Here is a 12443-nt window from a genome sequence, read left to right as displayed (position 1 = left end):
AGAGAACCTCTGTCATGAACTTTGCTGAACTCAAATCAGGAGACCCGAATACATAAAACCCATTAGTTCATGAAGACCCATAAGGGAAATCCTTAACACTCTGTTGCTCAAGCTCTATACAATTTTAAAATACAGATGAAAATGCCTTCCTTAAAGGGATGTTTTTATGATTAATGAGGTAATGTGCATAATGTGTTCTGAGTTCCTGGAGCAAAAGTCCCATATAGGGGAGCTATTATTATTTATTATTGCCATCCAGATGCTGGAACTATATATTTCCCAAGGACAAAATGAAATGTAGGACAGATGCAAAAATTCCAGATTATTAGCAAGCTCTAGGGAAACTAGCATATGGTGGATATCCTTTGATAAATATGCTAAATACATATTTATATGATAAACTGACTGGTGAAATTAGAGTGATGCCTTTGAGTGCCTTCACCAGAGTTCAGTGAATTCTCTGGTGCACTGAGAGGTGGATGACTCTACAGAGGGTAGGTGGGTTCCTGCCAGTGTTTGGAATAGGCCCCTTTTCTCTCACTGTAGCTGGAAACAATGATTAGGCGAAGAACCAGTGCTACTGAGGCTCTTTTATTCTCGGTCAATGGGACTAAGGCACGACCCTTTAAGAGGGCATTCGGCAGGATCTATCAAAATTGGAAATTCATATCCTCTTTGACCCAGCAATTCTACAACTAAAAAATTATCCTATGGATACACTTGCATTGTGGCACTGTTTACAAAAACAAAAATTGAAAACCACCTAAATGTTTGTTAAAAAGACGATGACTGCATAACTTACCGTACATGCATTCGGTGGTATATTAGAGAACTAAAAAAGTAGAAGAAGGAAGATTTGTATCTGCAGATTTGGAAAGGTCTCCAAGATATGGTTTTCATCAAGATGTAAAGCAATACGTATGGTATGACCGCACTTGTGTAAATAAGAAAAAAGAATTGCACAAACTGTAAGAGACTGTTGAATACAGAGAACAAACTGAGGGTTGCTGGAGGGTTATTGGGTGGGGGGGATGGGCTAAACGGGTGAGGGGCATTAAGGAGGGCACTTGTTGGGATGAGCACCGGGTGTCATATGTAAGTCATGATCCCTGAATTCTACTCCTGAAACCCTTATTACACTATATGTTAGCTAAGTTGGATTTAAATAAATAATTAAAAAAGGAATGGGGAAACTTTTAGGGCATCAAAGTTTCTGGCAAAGTACTTAAAAAGAAAAAAGAAGTGTGTATAAGCTGAGATACACACACACACACAATAATGATTAACTGTGGTTAATTTAGGGGAAAGAAATTCGGTGTATCATGAGAGGGGGAAACCATTTCCCTTTTTATCTTAAACTTTTTAAAACTTTTTAAAAGTTTTTTTATTTTGAGAGAGAGAGAGGGAGAGGGAGAGGGGCAGAGAGAGAGGGAAAGAGAGAGAATCTCAGGCAGGCTCCCTGCTGTCAGCGCAGAGCCCCATGTAGGGTTTGATCTCATGACCCTTGAGATCATGACCTGGGCCCAAACCAAGAGTCCAACCCTTAACTGACTGAGCCACCCAGGTGCCTCTATCTTAAACTTTTGTAAACCATATTTACATATTACCTTAATGTTAAAAATAGATTGTTTTGGGGGCTCCTGGGTGGCTCAGTCAGTTAAGTGTCCAACTTAGGCTCAGGTCATGATCTCACAGTTTGTGAGTTTCAGCCACACATCAGGCTCTGTGCTGACAGCTCAGAGCCTGGAGCCTGCTTCGGATTCTGTGTTTCCCCTCTCTCTCTGCCTCTCCCACACTCACACTCTGTCTCTCTCTCTCAAAAATAAATTAACATTAAAATTTTTTTTTTGAACAATCTATTTTTTAAAAAAATTTTAATGTGGATTTATTTTTGAGAGAGAGAGAGAGAGAGAGAATGACAGACAGAGCACCACCGGAAGAGGGGCAGAGAGAGAGACACAGAATCTAAAGCAGGCTCCAGGCTCTGGGCTGTCAGCACAGAGCCCAAGGTGGGGCTCAAATCCACGAACCAGGAGATCATGACCTGAGCTGAAGTTGGACACTTACCAGCTGAGCCACCAGACACCCCAAGAATAGATTGTTTTTTTTTAAAAAAAGTAATCTTCCTTTTCTTCTACTGAAGCTCAGAAGAAGGCAACTTTAAAAGCTATTGTCATAAGACGGCTGACTCTCTGGCCAATATTTCCTCCATAGGAGCACCCTTAGCCCCCACAGAAATCTCATTTCCATCCCTGAGTGATTTGATCAGAGCCAATGGTTTGCATATAAAACACCTGTGAGGCCAAACCTTTCTTATTCTCCAAGCCAGGGTGACAGAGTCAGGATAAAGTGGTCTTTATTTTTCAATTTCATCACCTGTGATTTTGTTTGAAAAAATCTGTTTGCCTCTCATTCACCAAAAAATACACCTGTGACTATGTAATTGATGGTCACAGATTTTCATTTCTTATTGTTATAAACACATTGAAGACTGTAAATGTTCTCTCTCTCATAAAACACCTGTTCTTTTCATAATTAGTAATTTTAGATTGAGCATGTACATTGAAAGTAATACTCTTGCAAAATATGAAAACCTAACAACATTATTTCCAATGATAGCCTTTCTTATATGAAAGTCAGCATATAGCATATATTTGTGGAAAAGTATTTACAAATCAAAAATTATGTACAAATATCCAATTATCCAATTAGAAAAGATAATTATAGAGGAATCTTGTACTTCTGTTTGTTACAATAAATTTGTCATACAAAAACTATTTCAGTTTTCTCATTTTAAAAAACTTTTGGGGGTACCTGGGTGGCTCAGTCAGTTAAGTGTCTGACTTCGGCCTGGGTCATGATCTTATGGTTTGTGGGTTCAAGCCCTGCGTCAGGCTCTGTGCTGACAGCTCAGAGCCTGGAGCCTGCTTTGGATTCTGTGTCTCCCTCTCTCTCTGCCCCTCCCCTGCTCATCCTCTGTCTCTCAAAAATAAATGTTGAAAAAAATAAAAAAATTAAAAAAAAACCTTTTTTAAACATTTTTATTTATTTTTGAGAGACAGAAACCATGCACCAGTGGGGGAAGGGCAGAGAGAGAGAGGGAGGCACAGAAACTGAAGCAGGCTTCCAGCTCTGAGCTGTCAGCACAGAGCCTGACACGGGGCTCAAACTCACAAACCGCAAAATCATGACCTGAGCCGAAGTCAGACACTTAACTGACTGAGCCACCCGGGTGCCACCCTCAGTTTTCTCATTTTAAAGGAATTTAAAACTAGTTGCTAAAAAGAATCACAGTATGTACAGTCATATTGGACACACAGTATGAAAGTATGTAAGTATGAATCATAGTTAGAAAATAAGTCACAAGTATAGTAAGTTGGTCTTTATTATTTTTTTAATGTATTTTTTGATGTTTATTTGTGTATGAGAGAGAGAGACACAGAATCCAAAGCAGGCTCCAGGCTCTGAGATGTCAGCACAGAGCCCAACATGGGGATCCAACCCATCAACTGTGAAATCGTGACCTGAACTGAAGTTGGATTCTTAACTGAGCCACCCAGGCCCTCCGAGATGGTCTTTATTATTAACTTAATTTTTAAAAAAGATATTTATTTATTTTTGAGAGAGAGAGAGAGAGACAGAATACAAGCAGGGGAGGTGCAGAGAGAGAGGGAGACACAGAATCCAAAGTAGGCTCAAGGCTCTGAACAGTCAGCACAGAGCCCCTTGTGGGGCTCAAACTCGTGAACCACAAGATCATGACCTGAGCTGAAGTCAGACGCTTAACCAACTGAGCCACCCAGATGCCCCTTAACTTGATCTTTATTTGGGATTATTACACAATATCCCAGAGTTAAGAGGGAGAAATAATCCACAAACTCTTTCTCAAATGGAAACAGGTTCTTTGATAAGAGATGAACCCAGTACCTTTCCATGCCATTTACAATTTCCCAGGGAAGTTTTAGGATGTGTGGGCAAAGCCACTCTGATATAATTGAAGGAACAAAATATTGCTCATTTCTACCCTGATGCACCTGGAATGGCCTTGAGACCATGTGGTATAATTAATGTGTGAAATTATTTTCTCCTTTAGCATACAAGGCTGACACTTGCCACCATAGTTTCATTTTTTATTCTTTTTTTTTTTTTTAAATATAATGAGCTTGGTTTGCTTCATGTTTCTGACAAAGGATAGCAAAGTATTATCATTTTATGAAGCTAAAGAGCAGTAGTGCTCAGCCTGTGGTCCTTGCATCAGCGAAATTGAATCACCTGGGAGCTTGTTAGAACGACTAATTCTTGGACCTTGCCCCAGACCTACTCAGTCAGAAACTCTGGGTGTGAGGCCCAATAATCTGTATTTAACGATTCCTAAAGCTTGAGAACTGCTTCTCTACAGGAATTCTTACAGTGTGGGACCAAGGACTATAAAATATCTTGGCCTGCTTTTGTGATAGCTCTGACCCTGTAATGAAAGAATATCTATTCCCAACTCATCTACACGATCCAGAGCAACTATTTTGAAAAGTCAGATACTCAGACTACTTGCATCAGAATCACATGAATGATCTGTTAAAATGCAGATTCCTGGACCTCTCTGAAGTCAGGGCCTGACTTCTAAACACTTTATATAAAATAACTCCATTCATTTTTATAACGTTTCACATGTGCGGGAACTGAAACAGAGAAATTGGGTTAATTTGCCCAAGGTCACCTAGTGAGCTGGGGACGCAGCTATGATTTGAACCCCGGCATTCTGGCTCCAGAGCCCATGCTATTTTCTACTTTGCCATATGCCTTCTTTTATTAATCTACAAGCCCATTTGATGGGGGCACCTGGGTGGCTCAGTCAGGTGAGCGTCCAACTTTGGCTCAGGTCGCCTGCTTGGGATTCCGTGTTTCCCTCTGTCTCTGCTCCTCCCCCGCTCATGCTCCATCTCTCTCTCTCTCTCTGTCAAAAATAAGTAAACATTAAAAAAAAAAAAACCTACCATTTCCTATAAAAAAAAATCTACAAGCCCATTTGACTGAGCTAGTCTATTTCTTTGGCTTAAACTTCTACCTATCAGGTCATTTATTTGATATCTGTAACTGTGGTCTCTGTTACTCACTGGGCAACTTCACCAGTATTTCCCCATAAGTCATTAAACTATTCATATTCCCGCAAGTGAACTCATTACCTTTCTTGTTAGTTAATGGGTCTCTATTCTCCTGTCATCAGTGTAAGAAACCCAGAATTCACAATTCCTCTTTCCCTGAGTCTCCACATCTAACTGGTGATCAAGTCCAATGTATTCCATCTGCATACCATTTTTATTTCATTTCTGTTCCCTCCTTGTCTCTATTTCTACCCCATCTACACTTTGGGATTATAGTAATATTATTCCCATTCTCTTGAGCAAAAGATTTGTTTTTACCTCACAAAGTATTAAGTCTCTTAATTGATAATGTTCTTTCTTTGAATTATCTACTATGAAGCATGGAGCCATATATGAATGTTACTTATAAAAAAAATCCATAGGAAGTTATGGAACAATTTTCTAAACTAACTTCTCTTTTGTCATCAGCGTATTTCCCTCCACATATTTGTTCTTAGTCTTATATTGTTAATTGTTTTCAATTTCATTTTATGCCATTGTATCCACAATAAATTCCTTGCAGTTTCCCACAATTTGCATCTATCTATCTATCTATCTATCATCTATCTATCTATTCTCATGCTGAAATGTTCTTTCCCACTTTGTGTTTTTGTATAAAATTTTTAAAAAATATATTAAAATTTTTTTTAAAGTAGGCTCCATACCCAACATGGGGCTTGAACTCATGACGCCTAGATTAAGTGTTTCATGCTCTACTGACTGAGCCAGCCAGGTGCTCACCCCCCTACCCTCTGCATTTTAAAAGGCTCAATAAGTATCATTTTATTCTAGAAATGGTTTATGACAACTAATTTATGCTACCTCAATATGACACATATACTTTTAAAACTTTTCTTTTTAACGTTTTATTTTTATTTTTGAGACAGGGAGAGACAGAGCATGAACAGGGGAGGGTCAGAGAGAGGGAGACACAGAATCTGAAACAGGCTCCAGGCTCTGAGCTGTCAGCACAGAGCCTGACGCGGGGCTCGAACTCACGGACCGCGAGGTCATGACCTGAGCCAAAGTTGGCCACTTAACCGACTGAGCCACCCAGGCGCCCGTATACTTTTAAATCTTAATACCTGTTTTTCTTATTTACTTAGATATTTTTGTCCCTTCTGAAGTATAACCTGTGAAGAAGATTGTATCTTCTTATCTTTCTGTCCTCAGTGGCCTGATACAGGCTCCACATTCAGAAGTGGCTCAGGAATTCCAGAAATAATAATAGTCATCCTTACTAAGCAAATACCATGTGATCATGACAGACCAAACTCCATGAAAACTGCATATGTCACTACTTGTATGTTTTTGAGATTTCTATAATTTTGTGTTACTTTCTAAACATTTTAAACCCCTGTGTCTGTGCAATTGCAATAGCAATAGCAATAGCAAAACCCTTCAAAACAAGTTTGTGTTACATGCTGGTTCCAAGAAGGGGGGAAGTTGGGGCACACCGCATCCTGCCCTCTGAGGAATCCGTGAAGGCAGTGAGAATGGCCGGGGGCAGGCAGGGGTAAGGGAGCCTGGGGTGATGAGGTGGATCTTGCCCTGTGGGGGTTTATCAGCAGGAAACTACTCATAAAAGTGACAAATTCTCTGTAGTTTTACACTGCCAAGCCGGTGTTTCTAGCCTCATTTGTGGGAAGGGAACCCAAGAGAGCAGGAAATTTCTTTGATGCTTCCAGTTTTTGTTTCTTAGAGCTGCTGGTACAAGGCACCACAAACCCAGGGATTTAAACCACAGAAATTTGTTCTCTCATATTTCTGGAGGCAAGGAGTCTGAAATCAGGGTTGGTTCCTTCTGAAGGCTCTGAGGGAGAAACAGCTTCTCTCCTATCTTCTGGCGGTTGCTTGCAATCCTGGCATTCCTGGGCTTGTGGTGCATCACTCCAATCTTTGCCTCCATTTTCACAAGGCCTTCTTCTCTGTGTGTCTAAAGTTTCCTCTTTTTAAAAGGATGTCCTGGGGCACCTGGGTGGCTCAGTCTGTTAAGCATCCAACTTCAGATCAGGTCATGACCTCCTGGTTCCGTGGGTTCAAGCCCCATGTTGGGCTCTCTGCTGTCAGCATAGAGCCCGCTTTGGATCCTGTCCCCCTCTATCTCTGCCCCTCTCCCCTGCTGGCTCTCTCTCTCTCTCTCTCTCTCTCAAAAATACATAAACATTAAAAAATAAATAAATAAAAGTATGCCCTAATCTAGCATGAACTCATTTTAACTTGATTACCTCACAAAGACCACATTTTTGTAAGTTCACATTCACAGGTTCCAGGTTTAGGACTTGTGTACATCTTCTTGGGAAACAATTCAACCCAGAGCACCCCCTAAAATTCCCTTGGATAGGCTCAGCATACAGACTTTTCCACTGCTTCGAGGGTGGTGGTGATGAGGGTCGTGAAGAAGTAAACATGGCTTAGGAACACTGGGGTTTGTGTCATAAACCCCCCACACTCCACCCATGCAAGTGGATAAAAAGCACACTTACTTATTTTCACTTTTTAAGGTTCTGAAATTGTATTCAAAATAAATTTTGAATTTAATTGAAATAATTCTGAAATGCATACTTGCTATAAAGCGTTAAAGTCAAGAGCATAATAACATATTTCTTTAGATTTTAAAACATTTTATTGTGGAAAATTTTGAACATACACAAAAGTTGAGAAAATTGAATAATGAACCCCCGTGTATCAATTGTTCAGCTTCAACCATTATCAGCATGTTGGGGTCTTGCTTCATCTAACCCCTACTCCCAGGTGGGTTTTTCCCCCAAAAAATATTTTAAAGGAAAGCCTAGACATCATGTCGTTTTGCTTGTAAAGACTTCAAAATATATCTCCCATCAAGAAGGTTAGTGGCATTATGTTTAAAAAAAAAAGCCCTTCAGTGTCCACCAGAATCTCACTCCTAAAGGATGGGTTCCTCTCCTATGCAGATAGTTTAATTAGACTCTTTTCTCATACTTAGCATCTGATATCAATCATTTCCCCCCAGCCCATCCCACTTCTCCTCAGGGTGTTCACTTTTTTACTTAAATTGATCACTGTTTTAGTTATATATTACTTTGTAACCAATTACTCCAAAACTTAGCAGCTTAAAACAACAAATATTTATCATTTCAAGTTTCTGTGGGTCAGGAATTAAGAAACCTGTTAGTTGGGTGATTCTGGCTAAAGGTCTCTCATGAGGTTGAAGTCAGGATGTCAGTGAGATCTGTAGTCATCTGAAGGCTTAACTTGGCCTGGAGGCTCTATTTCCAGGATGGCTCATCACATGGCTGTTAGGAGGAGGCCTCCCTTCCTAATAGCTCTTGGCAGGAGGCCACATGCAACTCTGCAGATGATTCCTTGAGAGTCCTTAGAAGATGGCAGCTGGTTCACCCAGAGAGTTATTCAGAGAGAGCATGGAGGAAATCACAGTACCTTTTATGACCTGTTTTTGGTAGTCATACCCTATGACTTCTACCCTGATCTATTTATTAGAAGCTAGTCATTAAGTCCAGCCTTCACTCAAAAGAGGAAGAATTTAGCGTCACTTGTTTAAGGAAGGAGAATTAAAAAATTTGTGGACATATTTAAAAATTACTACAATTGAGGCACCTGGCTGGTTTAGTCAGAAAAGCATGCGACTCTTGATCTCCAGGTCGTGTGTTCGAGCCCCACATTGGGGTTATAGATCACTTAAATAAATAAATAAATAAATAAATAAATAAATAAGCAAACTTAAAAAAAACAACAACAAACCACTATCATCAATGGTGGGACATCACACAAAAATGGAGACGAAGTGAGGGAGGAGTTAAGATGGTGGAGTAGCATGGAGACCCTGATCTTGCCTCATCCATGAAATGCAGCTAGATCAGCACCAAACTATTTTGAACACCTAGGAAACTGATCTGAGGATTAACACAACAATCTGCATAACCTGAGCCACAGAACTTGGCAGGTACATGGTGTGGAGAGGTGAACTGGGGGAGAGAAGAGCCTCAGAAGGTAGGGAGCTGTTTTTGCAGAGAGAGGACAGAGGAAGAGGGAGAATGTGGTGCATTAGGGTTGTACAAGAAAAGCACTCCCCCAAAGTAGCTGGAGACAAAGAGAGAGAAAGAGTAGAAACACTTGTAAGGGGCTGAACAAGAAATCTGTTCCCTAAAACAATTGACAGGAAGAAAGGAGAGGGTTTCAATGCCACCAGGATTCTATAAACAGTGGAGCACAGAGTCTGGAGGTTTGGAGCTCAGCACCTGGAGGTACTCTGGTCAGCAAGTAGGGCTAATCCCCAGGAGCAGGCAGTGGGGATTGAGGAGTCTGTGTGCCACACAGGGAGGAGTGGTTCCCCTGCTTGGAGTGCATTTGGTAGAGGCCATGTGGTCTCCTCACAGGTAAAGGTCCCAGGGGACCCCAGAGAGCAGACATGTTTTCTGGTATTGGGACAAAGACAACAGAGTGTGGTGACACCTGGTGCCGGCTGTGTGTTGTGATTTGCCATAATCTCTGAACACTTGCCACTGCATGATCTCAGGAAGGTTTCCTGTGGTAAGCTGGCACCCAACCATTGCTTAGGGAGACCTTCCCCAGAGAGTCCGAGTGGGTCTAAGCTGTGGGAGTCTCTGAAGCATAGGGTTTTGAAACACAATCCCATCTGAGACAAAACTCTGGAGGGAAGGCCACCTGGCAAGCTGATGGCTTGGACATAGGAGTGGACAGAGTTGATGGAAGCCTGAGACAAAGGAGGGGTACTTCTTTGCTGGTTGGTGAGAGCCTGAAGTTTCTCTGCCAGAGACTGGAGAGCTGGATGAAGTCATTTCCACCGCTCCCGTGTGTGCCACACTGATCCACCCCAGTAAGCTAAGCAGCGCCACCTAGTGGAGAACAGAGTCATTACACCAAGCCCCGCCCAACTGTGCCCTCCAAGAAATTCCCCTAGAAGATCAGCACAAGTCACACCACGTTCTTAGTGTATGGGCTATAGAGGGCTTCATAGTTCCAGTTCTAGGGGAAACTGGATGTAACTTTATTCTGGTTTCAATCTGTTTGCTGATTTATTTATTTGTTCATTTTCTTTGCTTCTATTTTTGCTTAAATTGTTTTCATTTTTCTCTTTTTTTTTCTTCCTCTTTCTTGGATACAGAAAGAAAAATTTATTTTTATTTTATATTTTTTACTGTTAATTTTTAATTTTTTATTCTATTTCAATTTATTTTATTTTACTCTGCTTTATTATATAATTTTTTTAATTTTTAAATTTTTTCTTACTTTTTTTCCTTTTGTTTCCCTTTTTTTCCTCTGTTCTATCAAGTTTCTTTCAACAAGCAGAGCAAAACACATCCGGGATCTAGCTTCCTTTATTTGATTTTTTGTATTGCTTTTAATTTTTTAATTTTAATTTTTAATTTTATTAATTTTTTTCTTCCTCCAAAATGAAAAAAATGAAAAAATTTACCCCACAAGAAGGAACAGGAAGAAATTACAGCCACAGCGTTGATCAACACAGATATAAGTAAGATGTCTGAGCTAGAATTAGGAACCATGATAGTAAGGATACTAGCTGGGGTTGAAAAAAAGCATAGAACCCCTTGGGGCACCTGGGTAGCTCAGTAGGTTAGGCGTCCTACTTTGGCTAGGTCATGATCTCATGGCTTATGAGTTTGAGCCTGCACCAGGCTCTGTGCTGGCAGTTCAGAGCCTGGAGCTTGCTTCAGATTCTGTTTCTCCCTCTTTCTCTGCTGCTCTCTCACTCATGCACATGCTCTCTCTTTCTCAAAAATAAACCTTAAAAAATTAAAAAACAGAATCTCTTTGTGAAGATATAAAAGAACTAAAATCTAGTCAGGTTGAAATTAAAAACAGGAGCACCTGGGTGGCTCAGTCAGTTAAGCATCCAACTTCAGCTCAGGTCATGATCTCATGGTTCGTGAGTTGGAGCCCTGCATTGGGCTCTGTGCTGACAGCTCAGAGCCTGGAGCCTGCTTCAGATTCTATGTCTCCCACTCTCTCTGTCCCCTCCCCGCTCATGCTCTGTTTCTATGTCTCAAAAAATAAATAAACGTTAAAAAAATTTTAAAAAATAAATGCTATAACCAGGATGCAATCTCAAATGGATGCTATGATAGCAAAGATGGATGAAGCAGAGCAGTGAATCAGTGATATAGATGATAAGATTATCATGAAGCAGAAAAAAGGAGGAAAACAAAGGCAAAAGATCATGACACAAGACTTAGAGAACTTAGTGACTTATTAAAAAGGAATAACAAGGCACCTGGGTGGCTCAGTCGGTTAAGCGTCCAACTTCGGCTCAGGTCATGATCTTGCGTTTCGTGAGTTCAAGCCCCGTGTTGGGCTCTGTGCTGACAGCTCAGAGCCTGGAGCCTGTTTCAGATTCTGTGTCTCCCTCTCTCTCTCTGACCCTCCCCCGTTCATGCTCTGTCTCTCTGTGTCTCAAAAATAAATAAACGTTAAAAAAAATTAAAAAAAAAAAATTAAAAGGAATAACATCCGAATCATTGGAGTCCCAGAAGATGAAGAGAGAGGAAAAAGGAGCAGAAGGTATATGTGAGCAAATTATAGTGGAAAGCTTTCCTAATCTGGGGAAGGACACAGACATCAATATCCAAGAAGCACAGAGAGCTCCAATTAGATTCAACAAAAACCTACCACCACCAAGGCATATCATAGTCAAATTCACAAAATGCATAGAAAAGGAAAGAATTATGAAAGCAGAAGGAGAAAAAAGGTTCTTAACCTAGGAGGGAAGATAAATCAGGTTTGCAGGAGATCTATCCACAGAAACTTGGCAGGCCAGAAAAGAGTGGCAGGATATATTCAACATGTTGAAGCAGAAAAATATGCAGCCAATAATTCTTTATCCAGTAAGGCTGTCATTCAAAATAGAAGGAGAGATAAAGAGTTTCCCAGTCAAACAAAAACTAGAGGAGTTCATGACCAGCCCTGCAAGAAATTTTAAGGGGGGCTTTTTTAGTGAGAAAATATAAAACAAATCAAAAATATCAAAAGCAACAAAGACTATAAAAGGACCAGAGAACATCACCAGAAACTCCAACTCCACAGGCAACACAATGGCACTAAATTCATATCTTTCAGTACCCATTCTAAATGTCAATGGACTAAACGCTCCAATCAAAAGATGTAAGGTATCAGAATGGATAAGAAAACAAGACCCATATATATTCTGCTTGCAAGAGACTCATTTTAGACCTAAAGATATCTGCAGATTGAAAATGAGGGAATGAAGAACCATCTATCATACTAATGGTCGTCAAAAGAAAGCTGGAATAGCCATACTTATATCAA

This window comes from Felis catus, chromosome C1 (assembly GCF_018350175.1).
Source record: "Felis catus isolate Fca126 chromosome C1, F.catus_Fca126_mat1.0, whole genome shotgun sequence".
Lineage (NCBI taxonomy): Eukaryota > Metazoa > Chordata > Mammalia > Carnivora > Felidae > Felis > Felis catus.
This window is presented reverse-complemented; position numbering follows the sequence as displayed.